We start from the raw sequence: 11839 nt of genomic DNA, 5'->3' as shown, positions 1-11839 counted from the left end.
CCAGTTAATGCATCCTATCGCCTGCCGCGTCTTCAGCTTCAGCTTTCGGTTCCCAGTGATTGATGTCATAATTTGATTTATAAAAATCTGCAATTCGTGGTAGTAGAACATAAGGGGAAACCAATTATGGCTGTTTGAACGGGCTATGGCAAGGAGCGTTTTTGGTTCTCATTTGCATCAACATAAAATACAATATATCTAAAAAATTGCCCGCCACCCTTCAGCTCTGATGTCATCTAGCGGCTGAGCGCCCCCCTCCCATTGAAACATAGGTAGTGTTACATAATCCTGATGGACGATGATCATACTAATTTGGTCAGCTAATGCCCCACCAACGATTCAAATTTTTGCTTGAAGAGTTGCTACAAATCCGTTAACTACATCGCAAAACAAACATTTGAGAGGGCCGGAGGTTTCAAGCACATGTCTAATTTGTGATTTGAAATCAGACATCACTATTTATGCATTATGTAGAGGTCCTACGGTCGTGTATTTGTGCTTGTTGATGTTCGACATATAGGTAGAGAATGGCTTCTTCTGGCCCTTGAACCTTTGGCTAATATCAACAAGCTGATGACTATTTAGTGCTGCTGGCATAATCGGAATGAAGTGGCGCATGATAAACATGTGCCACCACTAGAAGTATCACAAAGGTTCTTATTTAGCTACCTCGAGTCACTGATTGCGATGAAGTTAAACTCTACATCCGGTCCTATTAAAGGGGAAATGGTAATCTCTTTCGGTCACCACTCTGAATCCTCACATGCGTCTGCACACAGAGAATCTCTTGTGATTAAACATGATGATAGTCCCAAATGGTACCCACCAGTGGAAGGTTGCATGAAGCTGAATGTAAGTGGATCTTTTGTCTCAGAAGGAACTACGGTAGTAGGTATGGTTTTGAGGAACAACTCCAGAGGAATTGCGTCTTCAGCTTACAAACAATTATTCTTGTGTTGGAAGGCTCTTGAAGCTGCATGTTATGCTTGCATGGAGGGGTTATATTTTGCTCTTCAGAGATGTGACTCCCCAATTGCAATTGAATTTGATTCCTTAACAATTGTGAAGATGATCCAAGCACGGGAAGTGGATAGATTGGTCTACGCCTCTCTTGTCAAGGAGATCAAGCATCTCACGTCTCTTCTTAAAACTTGTATTACTCATATTAGACGCTCTCAAAATAAAGTTAGTGATGTGCTTAGCTAAGTTTACTAGAGTTAAGGGTATAACCACTTCAAATATATTAGAGCAAACACTAGCTCAGACGACATTGTGGTTGAGTAATACAAGATTTTTCACCCTGCAAAAAATATTACAGAACACTTTGCAACAGAGCTCATGTCGCAGAAAGTATGTTGCAGAAAAAAAAAACATCATCATTTCTTTTGCAACATAGGTGTTGTTGCGGAAGAAACTTTTGCAATGTAGATAATGTTGCAAAAACAATTTACGATGGAGATGATGTTGTAGAAACATCGTCACCATTGCTTACAACGTCGTCTTTTTTGCCGCCGGTGTTTGCAACTCCATCATCACAACTGCAACAGGGGGCGTGGATGGTGGTGATTGAGGATTGCATGGAAGAGGTCAGCGGCGGCGAGCTCCGGAGCTCCGTGGCGGTCTATGGGCCTGCGGTGGCGGTTGTGTGCTTGTAGCGTCATCGCTAGGCAGTGGGTGGGGCTTGGAGAATGGTACATCCATTTTGCATCATGTTTTTATGTTGATATTTATTGCATTATGGGCTGTTATTACACTTTAAGATACAATTCTTATGCCTTTTCTCTATTACTTTACAAGGTTTACATGAAGAGGGAGAATGCCGATAACTGGAATTCTGGATCGAAAGGAGCAAATCTGAGATACGTATTCTCCACAACTCCAAATGTCCAGAAACTTTGCGGAGAATTGTTTTGGAATGTATAAAAAAATATTGGGCGAAGAAACAACAGAAGAGGACCCACCAGGTGGCTACAAGCCTGGGGGCGCCCTACCCCCCAGGGCGCGCCATCTCGAGGCGGAACCTGGGCAGAAGCAATCTAGGGCTCCGGCAGAGCGATTCTACTAGGGAAACTTCCCTCCGGGAGGGGGAAATCGAAGCCATCGTCATCACCAACAATCCTCTCATCGAGGGAGGGTCAATCTTCATCAACATCTTCACCAACACCATCTCTCAAACCCTAGTTCATCTCTTATATCCAATCTTTGTCTCAAAACCTCAGATTGGTACCTATGGGTTGCTAGCAGTGTTGATTACTCTTTGTAGCTGATGCTAGTTGGTTTATTTGGTGGAAGATCATATGTTCAGATCCTTAATGATATTCAATACACCTCTGATCTTGAATATGAGCATGCTTTGTGAGTAGTTATGTTTGTTCTTGAGGACATGGGAGAAGTCTTGCTATAAGTAATCATGTGAATTTGGTATTCATTTGATATTCTGATGACATGTATGTTGTCTTTCCTCTAGTGGTGTTATGTGAACGTCAATTACATGACACTTCACCATGATTTGGGCCTAGGGGAAGGCATTGGGAAGTAATAAGTAGATGATGGGTCGCTAGAGTGACAGAAGGTTAACCCCTAGTTTATGTGTTGCTTTGTAAGGGGCTGATTTGGATCCACATGTCTCATGCTATGGTTAGATTTATATTAATTCTTCTTTCGTAGTTGTGGATGCTTGCGAGAGGGGTTACTCATAAGTGGGAGGCTTGTCCAAGTAAGGACAACACCCAATCACCGGTGCACCCACATATCAAGTTATCAAAGTAACGAACGTGAATCATATGAGCATGATGAAAACTAGCTTGACAATAATTCCCGTGTGTCCTCGGTGGATGGGGTGGCGAACGGAGGAGACTGCGGTGGAGAGGGTGTTTTGGCACCCATGGAGTACGAATGGGGAAATGGAGGGAGAGAGGTAGGGGGAACCGTGTCTTTAGGGCGCGCTTGTCTCAAATGCGAGGAAATTTACAAACTTAGCCCCCGTTTAAAATTTCCTGCATCATAGCAATATTGGCCGGTTGGGGATAGGACGGTAATCTCACATACACCGAATATTTGCCGATGGAGATTTCGGTCGAGGAGAGTTTGTTTTGGCGCCCATCGTGTATGAATGGGGGAGGTGAGAGGCGATTTCTGCGGCTTGAGTAGGACGTTGAAGGCTGCTAGACTAGTTGGATTGATGATTGCATGGTAGGAGTATTTTTTAATTTGGCACCCCTAGTAGTACCGGATCTAGCAGCGGCAGTGGCCTGACAACCGTCCTCCGCCTCGGGCGGTACTACCGCTCCCCTGGAGCGACACTACCGCTGCCTAGGAGCGGGAATACCGCTCGGGATGTTGGCCTCCATTTTCTCATACCAACCGTTTATTCTTGTTACTTTTTCTGCTGGCTTATGCTTGTTTTTTTGTTGGCTTTCTTTGCCGGTGTGTGTGGTTCCAGGTGATGGCACTTCGGAGCACCCTGTCCGTCATATCAACCCCGGGCATCCTGGAGGGTTAAAGGGTTATCACACTTCTGAGGCAGCTGCTGCATCTTCAAGTGTTCCTCCAACTCAGCCCAAGCCACCTTCCAAGCAAGTTGCAAACAAGCCCAAGCCGAAGGCCAAGTCTGTGACAGAGATGACTTCTAAGGAGTTCTGTGAGGCTCGTCGCCGCAACCCGTATGCTCAAGATCAAGATCTAGCTCTTGTCAACCGCCCCTTCTGGAACCAGTTTCACTGGTTGATACGTCTCCAACGTATCTATAATATTTGATTGTTCCATGCTGTTATATTATCATTCTTGGATGTTTTATAGTCATTTTATAATCATTTTATATCATTTTTTGGTACTAACCTATTGACATAGTGCCCAGTGCCAATTGTTGTTTTCTGCTCATTTTTTACATCGCAGAAAATCAATACCAAACGGAGTCCAAACGCAGCGAAACTTTTCATGGATTTTTTCTGGACTAGAAGACACAAGTTGGGCCGAAGAAGTACCAAAGGGGTGCCCCGAGGGGTGTGCAACCCACCAGGGCGCGCCTGGGGGCCCAAGCGCGCCCAGGTGGGTTATGCCTACCTCGGTGGCCTCCTACACTTCCTCTTTGCTCTATAAATACCCCAATATTCCAGAAACCCTAGGGGAGTCGACGAAAATTAATTCCAGACACCGCAAGTTCCAGAAACACCAGATCCAATCTAGACACCATCACGGAGGGGTTCATCATGTCCATTGGTGCCTCTCCGATAATGCGTGCGTAGTTATTTGTAGACCTATGGGTCCGTAGTTAGTAGCTAGATGGCTTCCTCTCTCTCTCTCTCTCTCTCTCTCTCTTGATTCTCAATACAATGGTCTCTTGGAGATCCATATGATGTAAGTATTTTGCGGTGTGTTTGTTGGAATCCGATGAACTTTGAGTTTATGATCAGATCTATGTTTTTATCCATGAAAGTTATTTGAGTCTTCTTTGATCTCTTATATGCATGATTGATTATAGCCTCATATTTCTTCTCCGATATTTGGGTTTTGTTTGGCCAACTTGGTATATTTATCTTGTAGTTGGAAGAGGTTCTTTGTGATGGGTTCGATCTTACGGTGCTTGATCCCAGTGACAGAAGGGGAAACGACACATATGTATCGTTGCTATTAAGGATAACAAGACGGGGTCTATCTCTACATAAATAGATCTTGTCTACATCATGTCATCGTTCTTATTGCATTACTCCATTTTTTCATGAACTTAATACACTAGATGCGTGTTGGATAGCGGTCGATGTGTCGAGTAATAGTAGTAGATGCAGGCAAGAGTCGGTCTACTAATCTTGGACGTGATGCCTATATAATGATCATTGCCTGGATGTCGTCATGAGTATTTGAAGTTCTATCAATTGCCCAACAGTAATTGTTTTCCCACCGTTTGCTATTTTTCTACACAAGTTGGCTCTTCGTCCATACAACACGGTGAAGGTTCACCTTGAGGCGCAGAAGAAGAATTATGAGTTGTTTCCTTTTCCGGATATCCTTCATCGCATCTTTAGGAACACTCTTTTCCCTCGCATTGGGAACTTGGATATGGTTCATTCGTTCCTTGTGGATATGTTACTGTTTTGCCAGCATGAGAAGGAGAACAACACAGGAGATTACTTGGATATTTCTTATGTCATGTGGTCAGAGCTCCTCTCTACAATCACTGAGCGCAAGTGCCCCATCTATGCCCCTACCTGATGTTGCTCATTGAGAAGGCATCGGTACACACTTTTCCTGGTGTCTTGCTGGAGACCGGTGACTTGGTCTCTCATGAGATTAAGCGTTTGAGACAGAAGGAGCACTGGGGCACCCCTATTCCGGAGACTAAGATTCCTTCTGGAGATGATGAGGCTGAGGCTGATGATGATGAGGATTATGAGCCCTCTAGAGTGGAGCCTTCGTGGGCTAAGAAGCTCAAGCGCAAGATGAAGAAGCTTTTCTGCATGGAGTCTCACGGGCAGTATATGGCACATGTGTCTGAGAAGAAGTCACGAAGCCATCACAAGGTTCTTATGCGTCAGCTTGGAGCTGAAGTTAATTGTGGGTCTGAGGACAAGATCACAGATGAGGAGGAGTGGATTTTGCAGCACTGTCCTTGGACGGATTCAGAGACTGAGCAGCCTACTGCCGATGACAGAGGCGCGAACGACCACATGGGGATGTGATGATGGAGATCTTTGGCTTTGCTATCGCTCGTGATCGTAGCAGCACTCTTTGCCCTTTTGGTGTCTCGATGCCAAAGGGGGAGAGTTTAGGGATTTTTCGAGTTGCGAGTGCGTCTTATTTGCCTTGTCTTTCTCTCTCGCAAACTCTTTTATCAGTTGTTTGCTTTGGTTTGGTTTGTGCTTGTGAGACCTGGTTACACTATCATATGGTGTGAGACATATGCTATCCTATCCTATTATTATCTAATGCATGTCTATTACTTTGGTAGTATGTGAGTTGCATGCTTACTTAGGATTATCTTATGCTCACCTACTACTCCTTGCATCCTTGCTTATATTTCTCTTTTTGTAGATGCTAGTGTTGCCAGTCTATAAAATATAGGGGCTGTTGATCCTAATGTGTGTACTATGCTTTCCAAAGGCATTCTTAATTTAGTGCACACATCTAGGGGGAGCCCGTCTATATTTTTTAGACTCTGGGGTTTGCTTATTCTCTTGTTATATCTCTATGCAAATCTCGTGTTGTCACCAAGCCACCAAAAAGGGGGGGTTGTTAGGGCATATCTCTCTCTAAGTGGTTTTGGTGTTTGATGACAATTCATTTGTAGACTAATCATGTGCGTTGAGCATTTCAGATATTCATTCATTGGCGCGAGACGATTTATTCCCCTCAGAGCTCAAAGTGAAAATGGTGTAGTTCTCTTTCGTTCGGTTTTGGTGGACTTGAGTCGTAGGAGATACCGTACTATCAAGAGGGGTCTGTATCGAAAAGTCTAGGGTAGAATCAACACGTACACATCTCTTTCGCACCCCCAGCTCCTTCCCTCATCCTTGGAGTATACTTTTTATCGTGGAAGTGGCCTAAGGGAGGCGCCAGCGGTAGTACCGTGGCCTAGAGCAGCAGTACCGCTAAAAGACACAAGCAGTAGTATAGCCTAGGGCCTTTGGTAACAGTACTACTCTGGTTTCGTGCTAGTACAACCTCGACTCGAGACATGCGTGTCTCGTGTCAGGCTCAGCGATAGTAGCAGCGGCAGTAGGAGCGGTAGTACCGCACCTACTACCGCTACTAGTGCCGCTCAGTGGCCCTCTCCTCTGTCCCTTCTTCCTTAGGCATTATGCATGGTCCCAGCGGTAGTACCGCTGGGCCGAGCGGCAGTACCGCTGTGGCCAGCGGTAGTACCACGCGCTGCAGGCTGAATAAGGGGATAATGGTTGGATTGTTGCCCCCACTATATAAGGAGGTCTTCTTCCCCAAGAAGACTTACCTCTTTTCCTCCAAGCTCCATTGTTGCTCCAAAGCTCATTTTCGCCGATCTCTCTCGCTAGCCAATCAAACTTGTTGATTTTCTAGGGATTGGTTGAGAAGGCCCCGATCTACACTTCCACCAAGAGAAATTTGATTCCCCCCACTAATCCCTTGCGAATCTTGTTACTCTTGGGTGTTTGAGCACCCTAGAAGGTTCAGATCACCCCGGAGCCACATTCCATTATGGTGAAGCTTCATGGTTCGTTGGGAGCCTCCAATTCGGTTGTGCAGAGAGCCCCAACCTTGTTTGTAAAGGTCCAATTGCCGCCTTGAAGGGCACCACTAGTGGAATCATGGCATCTCGCATTGTGTGAGGGCGTGAGGAGAATACAGTGTCCCTACTGGCTTCTTGGGGAGCATTATGCCTCCACACTGCTCCAACAGAGGCGTACTTCCCTTCAAAGGGAAGGAACTTCGGTAACACATCCTCTCTCCACCAGCTCCACTTGTGGTTATCTCTTACCTTTACTTTGTGCAAGCTTTTGTTGTGTTGTATCCTTTGCTTGCACTTGTTGTTGTTGTTAGCATCATATAGGTTGCTCACCTAGTTGCACATCTAGACAATCTTTGTTGCTAACCCTAATTTATTAAGAAAATTTAAAATTTGATAGTTGCCTATTCACCCCCCCCTCTAGTCAACCACATCGATCCTTTCAATAAGCCATGACAAGTTTAACCAATTGTTTTTGCCAGTAATTGTTTGAGACTCTCACTACTTCCTCTGTAGCTTTTTGTGCAAACAAGGATATCTATTTCACCTTGTTTCCATTGCGACCTTTTGGTGCACTACACAAAACACTTCTTAAAAGAAGTGACTTTTGTGTTGTTTAACTGGAATATCACAACGGAACCATTGGTTCATTTTGGTGGAACTGCACAAAGGGAGATCTTTGTTCCAATCTTCATCCTCCATATTGGCACCATAACCTTCCTTTAGCTAAGAATGATATTAATGCATGTGTTCACCTCTATTTTGCGACTGCCATGAGAAAAAAATTCTATTGTTTACTAGTACACTTGTACTCCCTCACTGACAAAACCAAATCTTAAATAGAAGGCCAATCATGTACTTGGTTGCACCAATTGGTGAGGAGAAAGAGAAACAGAGCAAGAAGAGGAATGTTATCCTGACACCTTGCTAGTGGTATTGTATTGCTGTGTTGCTACTAGTCTTAATTTACTTGAACAAATGCATTTGTAGTACATAGCAAAGTAATACTTGGCTTGATGACACATCATACTAATTAACTGGATTCTGGATGCATGTGTGACCCAGCTCTACAGGATCAACAGTGCCAAGGTGATTTTGCTGAAGCCGAGGCCTCAGTCGAGGCCATTCAAGGGCTTCGGCAACGTCTCCCTTACATGTGAAACGATCCTCCAGGAGCCCTTCCATTTCTGCTATCTCTCCTGCAATGTCACTTAATCAATTAGGAGTACTTAAGTAGCAGTAATTAATTGCTACCTATTTTTCCTGTAGGAGTTAAACAAATCTTTAGTAGCACCCTATGCTGAATCATGTACGTGTGTATGTGTGTTTGTGGATGTGAACCATGTGATGTGAACCATGTGAATCATGTACGTGTGTATGTGTTTCATGACATAATAATGATATTGTTTTGCATGTCAATTTATTGCCACTGATTCAATGAGGCAATGTTTTATTACTGTATTGTCCATCATGAATTTGATGCTACTGTTAAAGTAGTATGCTAATGTCTTTCTATCCTTTCTCACTAAGCTAATGAAGGTTTCACCTTGTTCCTACTTGTGCAAATAGGGATCATGTTGTGTGTACATTTTAGTGGAACTACACAAGTGAATACAAATAATTGTATCCCAGCCAGTGCTTTAACTCTGCTAGAAGTTCTTGATAATCTTTCGACATAATCTCACCACTGGTAAACAAGAGTGATGTCAACCATACATTTGAAGTGCACAAAAATATATACTATTGAATGATTCTAGTGAGTGCTTTATCATCTCTTCTGAGACTACTTGTATAAGTTTCTTGCTCAGGTTGGTACCGACATAAGGCCTTCATCCATATTAGTTTGTTGTCATTTCTATTTGTATCGTGCTAGTGTGTTGCTACTATCATGAGAAACTCCTTTATCTTTGCACGCTAAATTTTTGCAACCTATGATACATTGCAATGCTTTGAGTGTTGAGCTAATTGGCACTGATTAAATAAACTAATACCTCTCTTTAAGCAAGACTACTATGTTGCTAACTTTATCCATTAAGATAATGACGATGCTTCTATTGTTAGTGTATGTTTCATCAACTAGTCCCACTATTACAATATCTCACTCTCTCAATATATGTGCCAACAGGGATGCTCTATTTTGGTGGAACTGCACAAAAACTTTGGGTGCTTCATTGCCTCGACTGCATCCTTCCTTTCCTGCCAGTCGCTTATGTCGTCTTCCAATCAAAGGAAATAGTAAATGATATGCTTCCTCACACAGGTTGGTACCGGTCTTTATCCTGATTATTGTGCTTGTCATATATATTGGTAATTTGGTATTGTGCTACTGTTGGCCGATTTCATAAAGGAGTAACCTAGAGCCAGAACTCGCAGGCAAATCATTACATTAGGCGATTTCAGTAGAACTGCATAAAAAGATCAGATGGACAGATACTTATGCTGCTGCTATGTAATCCAAAGTTCACTCAGACAAGCACCAATGTTGACAAGAAGAAGTGCCAGAGTGAACGCCAACAATACTGCTTGGCGCATAGCCCAGAAAAACGTAGTCTAGTCTTTGGTCCCAACTTGTGCCTTTTGGTTATCGGCACATATGGTAGCGAACTGTATGGCATGGAGTCTAAAGATTCCATACAAGTTGGTTGACACATATATTCATCTGGCACTTAATCAGTCTACACGCCAGGGATGCTCCATTTCAGTGGAACTGCACAAAAAAATTGGGTGGTTCATTTTATTGACCACCTCCTTTCTTGTCTGCAGTGTAGAATTTTGGCGAGCTACATGACCAAGATAAGTCAGTAAACTAGTTGGATGAAAGTAGTGGCCAAGTTTCTCAAACCTCCCTCGGCATCGAGGCCACTATCTCGAGGATAAACCTACAAGCAAAGTTCAAATTGTATGTGCTGCCTCTTATGTACTCGAAAGTTTGCTCATACAAGCATTAATTTTAGCAAGAAGTACCACCGAGTGAACAACATTTAGCAGTTTGTACGGTAGGTAATTAAAGTTTGTCCATGGATGATATTGGCTGTGACCTCTCAATCATTTGGATGCATAAACATGTTGAACATGTGTATATCTGAATATTTTTGTGAATGCTATCTATGAATATTGTCTTGTGATCTATCGATCATTTGGATGCATAGACATGCTGAACTTGTGTATATATGAATCTTTTGAGTTGTTGGTTGTGAATGTTGGCTATGAATATGAACGTGTCCTGTGAACCTGAGTTTGATGTGAATGTTTACCTTTTCTGTTGTACTTGTGTGTGAACTTGTTAGAATGTCTACTGTGGGATTATGACGTATGAGTGTCAACGGCAGACCTTCTTCCCGAGAAGAATTGCACCTGCTTGTTAGGTTAGCAATGGAGCATCAACTCTAATTTATCTTTTTGCTCTATCTTCCCCCCTCCCCCGCTCAACCCATGTCGTAATGTTTTCGGCCTCAAAACATACATAGTATTGCGTTGTTTTTGGGCCTTGATGAAAAATCAATGCTGCTTTCTATAGGTTGGCCCGCCCAGCAAATGGGCTGCTGGTCCACCACGGTCTGGGAGTCTAAAAGTACAAGTTGTATGGTGCAGAGGCAAGTAAAAAAATGCCATCAAGAGCCACCCACTGGGAAAAATCGCGTCTGATGTGCTACTTCAGCGCACCGCCGGCCCCCTCTTTAATCCAGTTCGCTCCATTCCCCAACTACCAGCACGGGATGGAAGTTTATTTCCCCCTCGCACTGCCGGGGGATTGAAGAAGTGCGACATCAAATCCAACACCGGCGATGGCTGCTTGCCGTGATTTTCAGATAAGAAATTGCATGTTTCAGAGGCAGATCATTTAAATCAACACACATGTTTCAAACATGGATAATAGAATGTTGGAAATTTTATTCATGGTAAAAATGGAACTAACAACAAGTTAACATCATGCTGATCAACATTCATGTATAGCACATCTTCATATGATGCAAAGTCAAAAAGATATGCTATTTTCAAAATGGCAAGACAATGTTGAGTGTGCGAAAAACTGGCTAAACTAAGGACGAAATTTTGGCAACTGTTAGATATTTTTCAGCTGCATCAGTTGTAATCGGACCCGGACAGTACAGCTTTAGGGTGAGAGGTTTGCAGCCACCGGACTAGTGCAGTATGTTCGAAAGAATGAAGGCGTCTTCCCCGGCTTCGGTTCTTTCCCGTCCGTGTGTGCTCGTCGTGGCGCCACCGTATGTCGTTGTCAACATGCTCAACAAATGAGAGGAATCCGAAGAGGACTGTACACCGAGAGGCTGGGGACCCACCAGGTCCAAGCCGTACGCAAGCAAGTGCCTCATTGGAAAAAAAGCTTCCTTCTATACTGATGTTAGGGCCCACTAGTTTGTCAAACTAGTCAATAAACAAAACAATTTTCCAATGATGACTGTCATCAGGGAGCTTTTTTAGGGGTATCAGGGATGTAGCTGGTATAATTTTTTCAGAGGGCGAACAAGTGTCAGCTAGGCCTAGGTTTTGTTTTTTAACATGCGTAGCCCACGACATACCGAGACAGTGGTTTCAACTTATTTTTTGAGGTCCATCGTGTATGTATCGGCCTATGGGCCTCCCAGCGTAGGTTTTACTTTTTCTTAAACATCGGCAGTCCAA

The sequence above is a fragment of the Triticum aestivum genome, chromosome 1B, assembly GCF_018294505.1.
Source record: "Triticum aestivum cultivar Chinese Spring chromosome 1B, IWGSC CS RefSeq v2.1, whole genome shotgun sequence".
NCBI classification, from domain to species: domain Eukaryota; kingdom Viridiplantae; phylum Streptophyta; class Magnoliopsida; order Poales; family Poaceae; genus Triticum; species Triticum aestivum.
This window is presented reverse-complemented; position numbering follows the sequence as displayed.